The sequence below is a fragment of the Nerophis ophidion genome, linkage group LG11 (genome assembly GCF_033978795.1).
Source record: "Nerophis ophidion isolate RoL-2023_Sa linkage group LG11, RoL_Noph_v1.0, whole genome shotgun sequence".
Taxonomy (NCBI): domain Eukaryota; kingdom Metazoa; phylum Chordata; class Actinopteri; order Syngnathiformes; family Syngnathidae; genus Nerophis; species Nerophis ophidion.
In genome coordinates this window covers 46,991,572-47,009,058 of record NC_084621.1, presented here as the reverse complement: position 1 = coordinate 47,009,058, position 17,487 = coordinate 46,991,572, and the positions used below count along the sequence as shown (strand labels likewise).

At 36.9% G+C, this 17,487-nt stretch overlaps 1 protein-coding gene and 1 non-coding gene across 3 annotated transcripts in view; both read right to left on the bottom strand.

Moving 5' to 3' along the window:
- cdkal1 (CDK5 regulatory subunit associated protein 1-like 1) overlaps positions 1–17,487 on the bottom strand; it is a 611,713-nt gene that overhangs the window by 563,447 nt on the left and 30,779 nt on the right. The gene's annotated exons all lie outside the window — the stretch shown is intronic.
- Positions 13,317–13,398, bottom strand: trnas-aga (transfer RNA serine (anticodon AGA)). The gene has a single exon. It is a non-coding gene; the product is annotated as a tRNA-Ser (tRNA).

Here is a 17,487-nt window from a genome sequence, read left to right as displayed (position 1 = left end):
CATTTTCTGTTTGGGGTTTTGTCCAGAAATGTTGTTTTGCTGAATCCTTAATATGTATACTCTGTGATAGGATCTCTGAGGAGAACAGTAAAACTTGTACATGATGAGACATGAATATCAACCCCATGAAACAATTAAAAGATACTGAAGAATTAGTGTTTAAAAAAAAAAGTTATTTAGATCCATATAGACCTAACATTCCGTCATGAGATTTTATGAGGAAGGCAGGATTGTTTGTTTATTTAGACCTACCATATCTAAATGTTTTGATGTAATTCAAGTCACAAGCTGAAACAAACTGGTTTAACAAAGGTTTGCTGGGGACTCATGATCAAAATGACCTTTTCAAAAATCAGATTGCCTCAGCATGACTAATTCCAAACTAATTTCAGAAACTTTTGAGAGAAAGAAACTTCTCATCTGTGTCCTCATCAATCGTTCAGCAAAAGTCAAAACAGTATTGCAAAATAAGTAATACAGTGTGAAGTACTTAACCTTGCACACACACGCACGCACGTCCACACATGCACACCAGCACGCACACGAAGAGTCTGCAGGGGTTCTGTGAGGATAGACTTACTGCGCTCATCCGTAGGAGCCGTACACAAAAACGTAATCATCAGATCAGATATCAAAAGGCAGTGTCTGTCTGGGAGATTAAAAGAGCCATCTGTCTTGCTGAAATAAAACCCCAGTTTATCAATAAACTTCCCGGTTTTGTTTATTTCTATGCCTCCTTATTCCTGGTCGATCAAGCATCAACTGATCAAAACATATTATCTTTATTATTTAGGCGTGTTATTGTGATGTGTGTATTAATTACATAAATGTAAACATTACATAAAAAACAATTTGAAATTTAAAGTTGTTCTTGATTTAATACACAACGAGTAGCTCCTGTTGCCCATCTGTCGTCAAAACACAATTAATAGGTGCAGCTGTGGCTATGTCCATACAAACACAGAGATTTTCAAAAATGCCCCTCTGCTGTTAATTCCCCATCCAAACGAGCAGTTTTAAAAATGTGGCCACATGAAAACATATCCACAGACTGTTGTGTGCAATGTCTACAATTTTCTAAACGCTTCATTTTTAAGGACAAAAATCTACGTTCTCATGTGGACAAGAGGCTGAACTTTACATTTATTACAAAGTCAAGAGCTAATCAGTGTTGTTTGGAAAGTCTGCTTCTGTAATCAGTTAAAGGGCTAAGGGGGATTCACATTTAAAGAAGAATGAAATGCCAATGACAAACAAAATAGCCTTAAACTAATAATCAAATGAGTGACTTCTACAAAAATCACATCCGCTGGTGCTGCCACGAAATAACCTCTTGTTTACCGTTTGACTTTTTCATATAGAGATCCATATGGCTAAGAAAAGACTGTGTGATAAATATGAATGTGATATCGAACATCAATTCTCAATCTGACTCACCTTTGTGCAAAGCAATTTGAATGCACAGTGAATAGCCTCTCTCTCTATTCGTCAATATGTTTGACAGCACAAAAACAAAGATAAGTCAATACGCTGCATAGAAGTTTACATATACATGACAATAGTGAGGACTTTGTTTTGCAACCAAACTAACAGGCAAATGATTGAAACTTGTATGTTAAAAAACCAACAATTTAAACAAAAACTATGGAAAACTGCCTCGAATAATGGTGTTACAAAAAAGATCAGTTAGAATAATAAATAATGTTGGATATAGAAAACATAGAAATCCTTTATTTATTGAATCAAATATACTGAAATTCCACGACATAGTGAACTTGCAAACAGCTAAAATTATACACAAAGCAAACTATAACCTGCTACCCAAGAATATACGACAATTCTTCTCAAAAAAAGAGAAATATAATTTTAGAGAAAAATTTAATTTAAAACACTTGTACGCACGTACAACACTTAAGACCTTAAGTATATCTGTATGTGGAATTAAATTATGGAATGGATTAAGCAAAGCAATCAAACAATGTACTAATATGATCCACTTCAACAAACTCTTCAGACATAAAGTGTTTACAAAGTACAAAGAAGAGGAACCATGATAAACATTCTGAATGTATTTCATCGATCCATTCTTTCACTCTCAAAATAATCTTACTTATCTCATCATGTGAAATATAATTTACTTCACAAATTATTATTTATTTATTTATTTCTATTGTGATTACTTATGGAGTATATTGTGAATAAATTGAGAACAGGAAGTGAACAAAAGTTTTAGCAACTGTTATGTAAAAGAAAAGGGGTAGGATTAAATAAACTCATCTTCTTCCTACGTTGCTGCCCACTTAATGTTGAAAAGGGAAACTGGAAATTGGGATGTATCATGTTGTATGCTTGCATGTTCGAAATAAACTCAAACTCAACTCAACTCAAATCTCACATAATGCAATGTGATTAGCATTGCATATGTGAGAAGCTTAGGGAATGTTTAGATAAAAACAAGTTCCTTAACACAGACTGCAGAACTGAACACATGCAAAAACTGTTTAATGCATGCATGGAAACTGTTTGCATATTTTTATACTCTATTTGGCTTATGCTGTAACAGGGTAATTGTGAAGTATGAATGCATGCACACATCCTTTGTTTTCACAAATGATTGATGGGAAGAAAAACAACTGTTTTTTTGTTGTTGTTGTTTTTTTAAATATCCACTTTGAGATTTGCATTTTCAGTTTTAAAATGGTCTGTTATGAGATAAACGTACAACCAAACTGTTTTTTATTTGAAAATGTTCACAGGCAAATAGGTGCTTATGTGTGTCAGGTACTGTATACACGCATTGCATCAAGAATGAAATCTGGATTTCGTACCAGATTACCAAACACACACACACACACACACACACACACACACAGACTGGAATGTTAATATAAAGGGAACTTTTGACAAAATCTTGTTCAGCTGATTTGTGACCTGGCAGGAAAAATGTGTAACATGTAAAAAACTTAACGTGGCCATTGAACAGACACAGCTACTACCAGAGGAGTGACAGCTAATCACACGTTAGCAAGAAATGGCAGAGGCAATCGATGAGCTAAAGTTAAACATTTTACGCTTGGTCCAGTGCTTGACCAGTTTCCATGCAATTTGTAGACTAACATTGTTTTTTGATGGTGGAAACTGAAAATAACCAACATTCCCTGTCACTCCAAAATCGCGACCCTGCATTGCAAAACCTTTCGCGAACACAAAAACAATTTGTACCATATAGCATGTCGCATTTTGCAAAACTGCCCTAATTTTTAAGAAAATAGATCTATAGCAATACTTTGGTCGTTTTGTCAGTGACTTTGCCAATTGTTTTCCGTATGAATACAAATCATGTATATTGTCATGAAAAACTGTAGCTTTCTTTTGGGATGAGAATGTGAGAAACATAATATACTGTAGTAATCTGTAAAGCCTATTCAAAATAAAAACCCAACAAATTAATTAAGATTGTTTAAAGGAAACTCTTTTTAGACTAACTAGGACTGCTCCCAGTAAAGTGAAACACTACATTTCCCACATTTTTTGCGCGTATCCTACATTTTTCTGTCATGGCCCGCTACATTGACAATTAGGAAATCAAGCTGCTCTACATGCTAATTTTGCAAAGCAGTGAACTAAAGACACGGCCAGTGGTATGTATTAAATTCCAAAAGAGACAAGGAGGAGGATTCTTTCACTGCAAGTAGGGCTGCAACCAGCTGCTACGGGCAAAATATTGAAGTTCATTCGACTAGGCACATCAACTGTGTCATTAATGATCTCAGTGGTGAGTCCTGGAAAACATTTCACACATATGCCTGATTTTAATTTTATGATATACTTTGGTGGCAAAATGTAGATAAGTGTCACATGTAATCCGGGTTGATGAGAAACATACACGGAGGACAATGTTTTGTGTGACATCAGTGTGCGCAGAAGAATCCATGCAGTCATAAAATGTAAGCTTTGCGTGAACAGGACTGGCAGAGGTCCGTTTTGGGTGCACGCGGACCTTTACAGACTACATTCTGCATACGTTCCACCAGAGTATGCTTGGGCCTTTAGAAGCCTAAAGGTCTGAGCTACGAAGATCAAAATTCCACGCACTAATCAGCATGTGCAAACTATAAAATTGTCAATCAGTCAAAGTTGACTTAAAAAGCCCTTAATCACAAATGTCTCAAATGGCTGCACAAACCACAACGAAATCCTCGGCTCAGGCATTAGGGTAAGAAAAAAAAAACTCAACCCAATGGGAACAACGAGAAATCTTGGAAGGCACCGCAGACGTGGGGACTCCCCCTGCCCCGGGTGACCAGTGCAATGATGCCGAGAGGGTACAGTTAATAACGTAAGAGTTCAGTCCATAGTGAGGTGAGCAGGGGATCCTCTATAGTAATAATACACACCATAGTCAGTACATTTTTTGTACATTTATTTATTTAGTAAATGCAAAGTATTCAAGCACCAAGTGGGCTTGGCTTGCTTCCCCATCTGTTAAGGCTGGCCAAGCAGAGCTCTTATCCGGTCATAAATCTATTGAGCATTGCCCAGTCTCCTTGGGATGTTTGTGCCAGGGACCTGTTGTATTCCTTAATTTTTCCAATCCGTTTGGGTGATGGACTGATCGAGGGCTGGTCTTCCAGATGGAAGACGGGCACAGGTTGGGTTGGAAATATCAGTTACAGTCTCATCCCATTTTTTGGAGGAGGGCAGCAGTTTTTTCATTCAGGCATTGAACGTAGACAGGCCTGTAGCCTTGTGGAATAGCTGTGTAAGAAGCTTTGTAGATGGTGATGCAGAAGTGGTTGTAAGCTTCATCTACAGTGATGGTTTGGAGTGGGATGGTGACAATACAGCGGTGAAGGATTTCATTGAATTTAGTCCAGTCTGCTTCTCTGTAGTTCCAGCGCATCTTCCTTTGGCTGATTATGGTTGGGAGATTTAGGCCAATGTGTCTAAGTGAGGGCCCTTGTTGACTGGGAGGGAAGTCGTCAAAGTGGGTCTGTGTCGGATATGGGTTCCATTCAAAGAGCTGACCCAGTACAGGGGAATAGTCCTTCTTTCACCTGGCTGAGTGAAATGTTTCACTATTTTTGGGGTCGTAGATCAGGGCAAGGTCATTTCTGGATGTCCATTTTGAAAATGTTTCATCCTCACCATTTGCTGCAGGTCATCCCCAGTCGGAATGGCGGCTGTTTAAATTCTGTTGATGGCAGGGTGGGGTGGGTATGACTTGCTGGTCCTAGTTAGTAGCACTAGGGTGTTTGTAGCCGTTAACAATATAGACCACCAATAGTTATGGTTTCACAGAAACTGGCTGTTGTCAGATGATTTGCTTCAGCTATGTCAGAGCACAGAGCTGGCAAGTCCATGTTTTGTGAGGGTTGTGTAGCACAGGAATTCAAAGCCATTTTAAGGTGCCTATTAGGGCTCCAACTAAAAATTGTTTTGATAGTTGATTAGTCAACGATTACCCTAACGGTTAGGGGACTAATCGGATAATAAAGCGTACACAAATTTATGGCTCTAATTTTTCTATCCACTTCTAAATGCAGCTTCTTATTTTAGGCATGTGCTTACGAACAATAAAGAAATTAATAAAATTAATAAATAATTAATTCATAAATATGTATTTATACTGTAACTGTGCTGCTCATTTAGCTGTTACAAAAATTAAAATTACTAATAAAATGTCCATCTAAAAGACAGGCATCGGTGCTAAAAAAAAAAATGTTTTATCTTGTTTATGTGTAAAAAAAAAAACAGTTCAAATAGGAGAAATTAAAACAAACAAAACACAAACTCTAATTGCCTCAAAAAGAAAAGTATTTTGTGATGTTTAAAAAGGTGCACATTGGTATACTGAGTATTGATTACCTTTTGGCAGTTTTAGCACTTTAATAGAGTCAATGTGTATAATTCTATTTGATTAATTCTTAAAATGTTGTCTATTTAATACATTGTTTATTTAATCTTATGATACATTGGTGCCTGTCCAAGTGTGTGTGTGTGGTTAAGAGTGCCTGTTTTTTAAGGCATTGCAAATTGACACTGTCTTAAAACGTACGGTACTTGAATTGATGTAGACAAAGTTTAGCTGGCTGACTTTAGCTAAAATAATAGTTATTTTTCACACAACTTTATCTCACTCACGTTAGCTGGCTACCAAGGTAGAAGCAATCACTCTTACCTCCAAATGTCCAACATCATGTTTCCACTTTAAGTGCTCGCGTAGCACAGATATAGTGCTATAAAAACAAGGTCCAACTAGCAAAATGAGCAGGGTGCTATTTTTTTTTAACAAGAATAAGAGGAAATATTCGCATACTTAACATGTTATCTACGACTGGCGATGTTTTTGGGAGTGACCCACTTCCGGCCGTAAAAACACGAGTGCCGACCTTACGTCTATTGATGATTTAGGGACTAATCATTGCAGCCCCAGTGCCGATGTGAGTCTCTTGGAGGAGGATGAAGTCAAAAGAATGTAGGGAAGCAAGGACTTCAATAAGGCTTCGCATGGCTGGTGACAGGTCTTCAACGTTGAGTTATAGTACACGGAGGGAAGGTCCTACTGGTGCTCTTCTGGCTGTTTGTTTTCGGCTTGGGAACTGTAAGTTCGATTTGCCTCTTCGGCAACACCTCGTAGAATTTACTCTGCTGGTTGGATCATTAGTTTCACCAGGTAAATCTGGTTACTGGCGAGGAGCACGATGTGAACGCTGTTCCATTGCTGATCGTCTGTATACATGAACACAGACACGCTAAATAAATTGTGCCGCATGTTTTAGTACACACAATCCTCTCGTAGATTAGGCCCAGACTACTTTAAATTTAAAAAAAATACCCCCATGTAAATTAGAAACGCGAGACTAAAATGAAAGCACACAATATTTCCGTTTAAACATACACAAACAAAAACTAGCTAAATGATTACTTGTCAAAATTATGCCTTGCAGTGTGCTCATCTAATAAATGATGAAGCGTTACGGGACTTGGACAGTCTCACACACACAAGCTCCTTAGAGTAATGCAGATTTTCTCTGGTCAAGCTATGGCCTGGTGATGCCTCCAATCATTTTTTTTCTGCTCGGTGATCAAGGTTACTTTGTCCGACGCTGATTCAAATTAAACCCGCTGCTCAAATCATTCACAGCTTTTAAATCCACTTTATCTAATATCTGTGCTCTCACACGGAAATCTAGCACATAGCCAATTCATTTATATGTATGAAGGAAAGATTAGTCTGAGACATGTGTAGAATTAATTTATTACAAAAGGAACGACATGCTCATCCACACACGCACGCACACACGGACAGAGAAAAATATCTCAATTCTTTAACCTTCCCAACTGCTATCATATTCTCTTTTCCACAAGTCCTTCATATGACATATGAATCCGTAAGGCCAAACAATGTCTCTGTCCAATCACAGGTAGCAAAGGCTTTCATTTCAGCAGGTTGTACATGAAAACACACATTTTGCTTTCCATTTCAGCAGGCGGTCAGTAAATAACAGCGCTGATGTTCAGCAGTGACGTGCAGTCAGGTGAGGCGGGGCCTCACGTGCCATCATGGAAAAAAAAAAAAAATGTAAAAAGAAAAAAAAATATTTAAATTGTTATATGTATCCAGGGATTATACTATAAAGTTATTTTCCATTTAACTTCACCAGTTTTAGATTATTTTTATTCAAAATCGCAGAATTTTCACATTTGCCGTTCAAATACTGAGAAGAGACTTGGGGTGAGTCACAGCCAGTTGAGCCTCCCCGTGGATTACGCAATGACTCGGCTAACTGCTGGCTGCTGTGCAGTGAGACCGTATTGCTATATGAATTATATTATACATTTCCATAGTTTAGTTAGCTGAGGTATGTAATGTACAGTGTATTTTGTCAACAACAACGTATTTCTTGTGCTGGGCAATCATAAAACGGCTGCGAAAACGCACTGTGTGAGGCTTGCCTCCTGGTGGTAGAGGGCGCTAGTGATCCCAGAGATTATTCTTGCAACCAGGCTAGGCCTGGGGACATCTGAAGCCGGTATGTTTTAAAGTTGTCGTTTGCCTGCATATCGTAAAAACAACCGTCCAACATTTTACAACTAATTGTAAACTTGTAGGTGCAGACCATCAGGGCCGAGTTGCGATGAAAGAGTTTGTAAATGTTGAGATATTAAGATTTGTTGGTAAGTGAATGTGTTTGCTAATAGTAGCTACTAGCCGTACCCATGTATTTTCTATGGGCGGTTAGCATCGGGTTTTAATCCCGTTTCCTCCAATGTTTCTGATCCGATTGAATTTATATTTATGTCGAGTCTTTATTTTGGGTAGTTAAATATGGTGACTTATAGGGGTGCGAATCTTTGGGTTTCCCACGATTCGAGTCAATATCAATTCTTGGGGTCACGATTCAATAATATATCGATTTTTTCGATTCAACGCGATTCTCGATTCAAAAATGATATTTTTCCGATTCAAAACGATTCTGTATTCATTCAATACATAAGATTTCAGCAAAAAATAAATAAATAAATAAACAAGATGGCTGCCGGCTAGATGACTGGGTCACACAGCTCCAACAATCCATGAAAAAGCTTGCAGATGAATTGACATCCATCCACCAGAGCAACATCATATTTGTAACGAAGATAAACATCAAACTGCTGGATCATTTTTGTAATGTTGGACTTGTTGGAGACTTTTTGATGACATGTGTGTCAATGCACTGACACGCCATCAATAGTGGATTGCCTGAAGATCAACTGGATTCTAAAAGTACTTCTCTCCACAAAAGAATGACGACTAAGAAGTTAGCAGAAGAAATGGAAGAGGTGAAAAAGTCTCTGAATTTCATGTCAGAGGAACTGTGCAAAGTAGCAAAGCAGCAAATGGGCCTTCTTGACTTAATTGATGAAATTAAGCAGCTGAAGGCAATAATCAAAGACAAACACAAGAGGATTGAAGAACTTGAAAGAAGAGTGGACGATCTAGAGCAGTACTCCATATGCACGGATCACAGCAGGTGACAAGGAGGGAGAAGATGCACCAAGAGGTGAGCTGCATACGCTTGAGCAGCAAGTCATCAACTTCTTCAATAACAAAGGAATTCCAGTAAGCAGCAGGGGCGTCGCCAGACAGATTTCACTGGGGCACGTGCCCCAGTGTTGATCTGCAGTGCCCCAGTAAAAAAATCACCAATAAAAAAAAACGCTTCAGAGTTTTAGGTCTACATAACATAGACAACAGCACACATACTACTTAGTATGGTAATTGATTGCTACTGTATTCACTCCACGAAACAATGAGCACATGGCTACTTAATATGGTAATTTATTCACGTGTGGATCGAGACTTCGGTTGAGAGAGAGAGAGGGAGGGGGGGGATGCGCGAATCACTGCTGAGGTAGGTAACGTTAGCCAACAACAATTTGTTAATTATATTATTTTGATTTTGATTTGACTCAAACTGTAACTCCTAGATGGATATCAGAAAGTTATTCGCCCGCAGCAGGGAAGAAGCAGCAGGAATGAGAGATGTAGGTGAAGTCCTAGCTAGCTAGGCAACATCATTGTCTTAAGTTGATGCTAAGTTAGCTAACATTATTCCTTGTATCAAGACAAACATATTCATTTGCTGTACGAGCTGTCGGGGGAATTTCCATTCAACATGAAACATAATGTTGGTTATTGTCTGGTGGTTCTGCATCAATGATGATTTGGAGTAAGCATGTGTGAGTTGAGTGCTTCTCAAATGGTTTATCTTCAGGAAGAAAAACATTTTTCCATATCATCAAGTCTTGAGCCAAATTTTTAAATCATTCAAGTTTATTTCACAGAAAAATAGCACAGTAGACTTGTCTTGTTAATCGGTGCGACTTTGACTAAAATAATCTCGTTTTGTCACCAGGAAAAATGGCTACAGCTAAAGCATCTGGTTTTGTTTCCATAAAAAATAGTAACATTTCTGTATTTGTTTTCAGAAAGATGGCTGAAAATATCGGGTTTTGTTGCCCCATTTAGATTTTTTTTAAATATATTTCCATATTTGTCCTGAGTCCTCCTCCAACTTGTTAGTCGGTTTGCCTTTTGCTAAAATACTCACTAATAGTCACTAGAAAAATGGCTCAAAATATCAGTTTTTTTTTGTCACAATTTGAATTTTTTCTGTCTAAACTTTTTTTTTTTTATGCACACATCTGACTGCGACTCACTGAAAATGACACACAATCCACTTTTATGTTACGACCCACCAGTTGGGAACCACTGGTCAACTGTATAACAGTTACTGTAATATTTCCATGTCTGTCCAGAGTGATTGACCACTTTGCAAAAATGAAAATGAGACGTTACAGTTTACTTCTCAGAAAATGATTCCCTGAACAGACACACAACAGTTGTTCATTTATTCTACTACTGTGTCTTTATTGTTTTGTGTATATTTTATAGTTTTTTGTATCCGAAATAGGATTAGCCACATTGCCATAAATGGAAATTAAATAATATAAAAGAACCCAGAGATGTAAAGGTGCTTTATGTTTTGTTTTACTTTTGTAGATGTTAAATTTGCAGATGATTACTGCAATATATATTTCAAAAAGATTCATTGCTCTTCCTTTTTGCTTTTACCAGTAGCAGTTTAGAAGTCTGGAGTAAAAAAGTGCACAAGTAGGTCAAATGCATTAGTTAATTTCAGGTGGTTAATCAAAGATCCATACAACATAATCTGATATGACTTCATAGTTTAAAGCACTATTTATGTATTTTTATGATGAATAAGTGCTAAAAATGTTTTTGCTTGCGCGCTTTGCACGCTCACATGAATTATTTGTGCCCCAGGTGTGCCCCAGTACAGTATTAGGTATAGTGACACCCCTGGTAAGCAGTTCAAGTATAGCTGCTTGCCACACCATTCCACTGAAACAAAACAACAGATCCAACATCATCATCCGCTTTGTGAGTAGAAAACATAAAATTGAAATGCTTAAGCTGGGGAAAAAATTGAAAGGCACAGGAGTGTGTGTAAATGAACATCTCACAAAGAAAAACACAGAAATTGCAAGACAAGCCAGGATCTTGAAAAAGGGAAATCGAATCCAGGACACATGGACAAGGAACTGTAAAGTAATGATCAGACTGAATGGTCCACCAGAACAAGCAAGGGTATATTAGTGGTCAGAGACTTGAAGGAACTTGAACAATATAAATGAAACGGATGATTATGATAAGGAAGTGGAATAGTGGGGAAATGTTCTTTGTTGGCTGTGTACTGTGTGCAGATAAACCGTGTGGACAACCAACATGATAGAAGAACAAACGAGCTGCACAAAATTCAAGTCTTTCGACTTTCATGATCATAAATGCTATGAGTTAGAAAATAACATTGACCCAGATATTCACTTCTATCAGGACTCTAATGTGGACTCTTACACTGAAGAACAGTTTAATTCAAATGTTAAAACGGAAGGCTTTTCAGTCATTCGTTTCAACAGCAGGAGTTTTTATAGTAACTTTTCCAAAATTAAAGAGTATCTTAAACACATACAGCAAAGGTTTACCATAATAGCAATTTCAGAGACTTGGTTGAATGATAGTAAGGAATTACTGGATGGTTTAGAGGGATATGAAATGTTTTGGCAAAACAGGATGAACAAAAGGGGAGGACGTGTTGTATTGTTTGTGATGTCCTCTCTCAAATGTAGGCGATTGCTGACATGACAACAGCTATTGACAATCTGATGGAATGTGTAACTATTGAAATCAGTGTTGAAAGATCCAAAAACATATTAATTAGTTGTATTTATAGAACTCCTGAAACATGCATTGATCAATTTAATAAGAAAATCTTTGAGTTATATGAAAGACATAATGATAAGGTGATCTTGATTTGTGGTGACTTCAACATTGATTTGATTAAATTTAATGATCACATGAAAACCATTGATTTTGTTAATCTTATGTTTAGTTTGAGTTTCTTTCCACTAATTGTAAAACCTAGCAGAATAACAAAGGACAGCTTGACACTAATTGACAATATTTTTCTAAATGTATTTGATGGGAAGAGAAAAAGTGGAATCTTGTTGACTGATGTAAGTGATCACTTGCCTGTTTTTACAGTAATCACAATGAACAACAAGCGAAACTTATAAACAAAAAGACAAATAAATAATTTTGTTAGAATAAAATCACCAGAAGCAGTTAAGGCATTCAAGGCTGATCTTTTAAATCAAGATTGGCAAAATGTTTTTGTGGAGGATACTAATGAAGCATACGATACATTCCTGGATATATTTCTGACACATTATGACCATAATTTTCCATTGAGAGAGTATAAGCAAAATACTAAAACAAGGGAGAAACCATGGATAACAAGGGGTTTAGTAAAAGCCTGTAAAAAAAACGGCTTTGAAAGAAATTTATTAAGAATCGTACAAAGGAAAAGGAGGAGAAATATAAAGAGTATAAAAACAGATTGACATGTATCATGAGGCTGCATCAAAAAAACATTTATGAACAAACGCTGCATAAACATAAAAATATCATTGAAACCTGGCATGTGCTTATTAACACTATGATTAAAAAATCTAGCAAAAATGATTTTACAGCATATCTGGTAAAAGAGGACAACTCAATTATTGAAAATATAGAAGAAATAGCTGAGGAATTCAATAATTTTTTTGTGAATGTTGGCCCAAATTTGGCAAAAAATATTAATTTTAATATGAAGGATGAGAAAAAGTTAAAGCGTGTATCTGACATAAAAAATTATATGTTTCTTGGCGGAGTTTGTAAAAGTGATGTGTTAGAAGTGGTCAGAAAGTTTAAAAACAAAAAAATCTGTCGATGGTAACAACGTGGATATGTCACTTGTTAAAGAGGTGATGGATTGTGTCCTGAAGCCGTTTACTTATCCATTTTCTACCGCTTATTCCCTTTTTTTTTTTGGGGTCGCGGGGGGCGCTGGCGCCTATCTCAGCTACAATCGGGCGGAAGGCGGGGTACACCCTGGACAAGTCGCCACCTCATCACAGGGCCAACACAGATAGACAGACAACATTCACACACTAGGGCCAATTTAGTGTTGCCAATCAACCTATCCCCAGGTGCATGTCTTTGGAAGTGGGAGGAAGCCGGAGTACCCGGAGGGAACCCACGCATTCACGGGGAGAACATGCAAACTCCACACAGAAAGATCCCCAGCCTGGATTTGAACCCAGGATTGCAGGACCTTCGTATTGTGAGGCAGATGCACTAACCCCTCTGCCACCGTGAAGCCCCTAAAGTAGAAATGGGACAATGCTGAAGGAGAGAGACAAAAACTAGACGTTGTCGGCAGGATTCGAACCTGCGCGGGGAGACCCCAATGGATTTCTAGTCCATCGCCTTAACCACTCGGCCACGGCAACTGCCGTTTACTTATATATGTAATAAATTATCAACTGGAATTTTTCCTGACAAAATGAAAATCGCAAAAGTTATTCCAATTTATAAAAATGGTGATAAACATATGGTCTCAAATTACAGACCTGTGTCCGTACTACCTCAATTTGCAAAACTTCTTGAGAAAATATTTGTAAATAGACTTGATAAGTTCATTGACAAACATGAGCTATTGAATGACCATCAGTATGGGTTCAGTAGTAATCGATCTACATCCCTAGCAGTGATGGACTTTGTAGAAAACATAGCTACAGCAATAGAAAAAAAGCAACACACCGTTGGAGTATTTTTTGACTTATGTAAAGCTTTTGACACAATCAATCATTCCTTACTTCTGCAAAAATTGGAAAACTACGGCATAAGAGGTGTTTCACAACAGTGGTTAAGTAGTTATTTAAGTAACAGATCTCAATATGTGGAAATTAATAAGATTAAATCACAGCCAAGAAGAGTAACGTGTGGGGTTCCACAAGGCTCGGTATTGGGACCTAAGTTATTTATACTTTACCTAAATGATATTTGTTCGGTATCTAATAAATTAAAATGTATTATGTTTGCAGATGATACAAATGTATATCGTTCAGGAGAAGACTTGAAGGAAGTGTTGAGGATAATAGAGGTTGAGTTAATTCAGCTTAAAAAATGGTTTGATATTAATAAGTTATCATTAAATGATAAGAAAACTAAATTTATTATGTTTAGTGGTGCAAGACCAAATTGTGAAGCAAAATTAAAATTAAATCAGGTGGAAATTGATAGAGTATATGAAACTAAATTCTTGGGAATAATAATTGATCATAAACTGTGTTGGAAACCGCATATTGAATACATAAAGGGAAAAATATCCAAATCTATTGCTATTCTTTATGAAGTAAGACATATGCTGAATAAGAAATGCCTGTATATGTTGTATTTTTCTTTTATTTTCCCATATTTGACGTATTGTGTTGAAATTTGGGGAAATGTTTATAAAACAAACATAGACCCAATAATAAAACTTCAAAAAAGGGTCATTAGAATAATACACAAAGTATGCTACTATGAACATACCAATCCATTATTTTTAAGTTCAAATGTATTAAAATTTTCAGACATTGTGTTTTTAAAAACAATGGAAATTATGTTTAGAGTAAATAACAATAGCCTTCCAGCTTGTATTCTTAGGCTATTTAATTTAAGAGAGGAAAACTATAATTTACGGGAGATATTGATTTTTGAAATAGGTAAAGCAGAAACGAATATAAAATACAAATGCATTACAGTTTTTGGAGTTAAATGGTGGAACAAGCTCAGTGATGAGCTGAAGACATGCACTTTTTTGGTAAGGTTTAGGAAAACCTTGAAAGGTGAATTAATTGAAAATTATAAAATATAGTAACAATTACTTTCATCGCATTGATTTTTATTTTTTTTTAACATTGATGTTCCAGGCAATCTGATTTTCAGTGAAGGTATAGGATAGGCAAATATAAGCTTTGGCTTCAGCCTATTCCTTTTTCGGTCATTTTTTTCTTTTTTTGTGTGTGTAAATGTGTATGATTGTTTACGTATAACCTGTACTGTAAAACTGATCACACAAAATGTATCTACACCAGTCTGCTGACATGCTAGCAGAGTAGTAGATGTTTTTAAAAAAGCTTTTATAATTGTAAAGGACAATGTTTTATCAACTGATTGCAATAATGTAAATTTGTTTTAACTGATAAACGAACCAAAAATATCCATTTATCCATCCATTTTCTACCGCTTGTCCCTGAACCAAAAATATGACTTATTTTATCTTTGTGAAAATATTGGACACAGTGTGTTGTCAAGATTATGAGATGCGATGCAAGTGTAAGCCACTGTGACACTATTGTTCTTTTTTTTTTTTTATAAACGTCTAATGATAATGTAAATGAGGGATTTTTAATCACTGCTATGCTTAAATTATAACTAATATTGATAATGTTGTTGATAATATTAATTTTTGTTTCACTACTTTTGGTTTGTTCCGTGTCGTGTTTGTGTCTCCTCAATTGCTCTGTTTATTACAGTTATGAGTGTTGCTGGGTCAGGTTTGGTTTTGGAATTGGATTGCATTGTTATGCTATTGCTGTGAAGTGGTTTGTTGGATTGATTAAAAAAAAAATAATAATAAAATAATAATTTAAAAAAACAATGTGAATCGATTCTGAATCGCACAACTTATTCGAATCGATTTTTTCCTACACCCCTAGTGACTGAGTATTGTGGCGTTTTAAGGCCATCTGCATTTTTTATGCTACAGTAAAGACAATGAATGAACACGGCCGCTGGAGCGCGGTTACACATGTCATAGTGACAACACTGTGTACTGTCGTGTTTGTTATTTTGTACGAACATGTGATTGTTTAATATTGTTAATGTTAGCAGTATTATCGCTAATAATGGTAATAATAAGTGTAATTTATTTATTGAAGTTCAAACGATAGATGACTTAATGTTGATATTTATGTGCGCACATTGATTGAACTCCGGGTCCTATGTTTACTTAGGCCAGGTCCCTAAGTCTTGGATGGCAAACTGTAGATAGGCCTCGAGCCCGAACCCAAGGACCTCCACCTCCTCAACCCCTGAACTCCACTTGCTCTGGTCGGGCCGGTAGGCGGCTTATAGCCGAACCCCTTGCCTCGCACTTCATTGCTCTGCGGCCTTTTGCACTACCTCATACACAACTTGCCCATAAACTGAACTTTCACTACAAACTGCCATATCCACAACGCCAACCCGTGTGGCTGTATGAACTGCGAATGCACATATGGACTGCGATCAGTCTCATATGGCTCCTATAAACTTGAAGAACTTTTGATATTACTTTTTATGAATTACCTGAACTAAACCAACATTGTTTGTTGAGATTGCTTTCTGTTTTTTTCATTTGTTTTGATTGGCCATTCATATTAACATCTGTCCACTAGTTGTTGCACTGTACATGTTTAAATAACACCAGTGTCATTTAAAGTATTTAATTGTGTCTGTCCTACTCTCTCCGAGTCGTAATGTAGACTTCTGATTAGCCCAAATATTGAGAACTTCTACTATACTACCTAAAGTACCTGCTACATTAAGTTAAAGTACCAATGATTTTCACACACACACTAGGTGTGGTGAAATGTGTCCTCTGCATTTGACCCATCCCCTTGTTCACCCCCTGGGAGGTGAGGGGAGCCGGGAATCATTTTTGGTGATTTAACCTCCAATTTCAACCCTAGATGCTGTGTGCCAAGCAGGGAAGAATGCTGGTATGAGCTTTTAAACAGAACACGTTAATTGCTGCCAATCAAATGGTGAATAAAATACTCTATAGGGGTCATATGTTTATAAATCTGACTGTGATGAAGTCAGTGTCTCACCAGCCATGAACCTCACCGCACGTCACTGATGTTTAGATATTGGACAGAAGACCGGAGTCATCTTCCGAAACAACACAAAAAAGGGGGACATAAAGGCAGCCTCGAAAAAACATTTGTTGCATGTCCTTCAAGGCTCTGCTGTGGTGTTCTTTTGCTTCATGTTCATCCACACCCCCGCGCCATCAGCTTCGCATGTCACATTAATTGCTAAAGTCTTTCAAGCATTCATGTCGTGTTATGTGATAAATTACACGTGTTTTTGACATGGGAAACAAAGAAGAAGAAAGAACATATTAGTGGGAAAAAAGACAAAAAACAGTCTCCGCTTCGAATGGAACAGACAAGCTAATCTTCCAAATGAGAGTAAAAATAAAAATCCAACAAAGAATTTTCGAACAATATCGATTTGTCTTTGTTTCTTTTAGTATGACTGCTAAGAAGTAAGGTACACTGTCTTAAAGAGGTCATGTTATTATTTCTTTTTTCTGCTTTTACAGAATCATTGCTCTAACATGTAATGGTGTTTCTTTGGTCAAAAACTGGCATAGATTTTATTTTACGGACCATCTTTACGTCAATTGCTGACCGTCTCTTCAGTGGCCTAGTTGTTAGAGTGTCCGCCCTGAGATCGGTAGGTCGTGAGTTCAAACCCCGGCCGAGTCATACCAAGAGACTATAAAA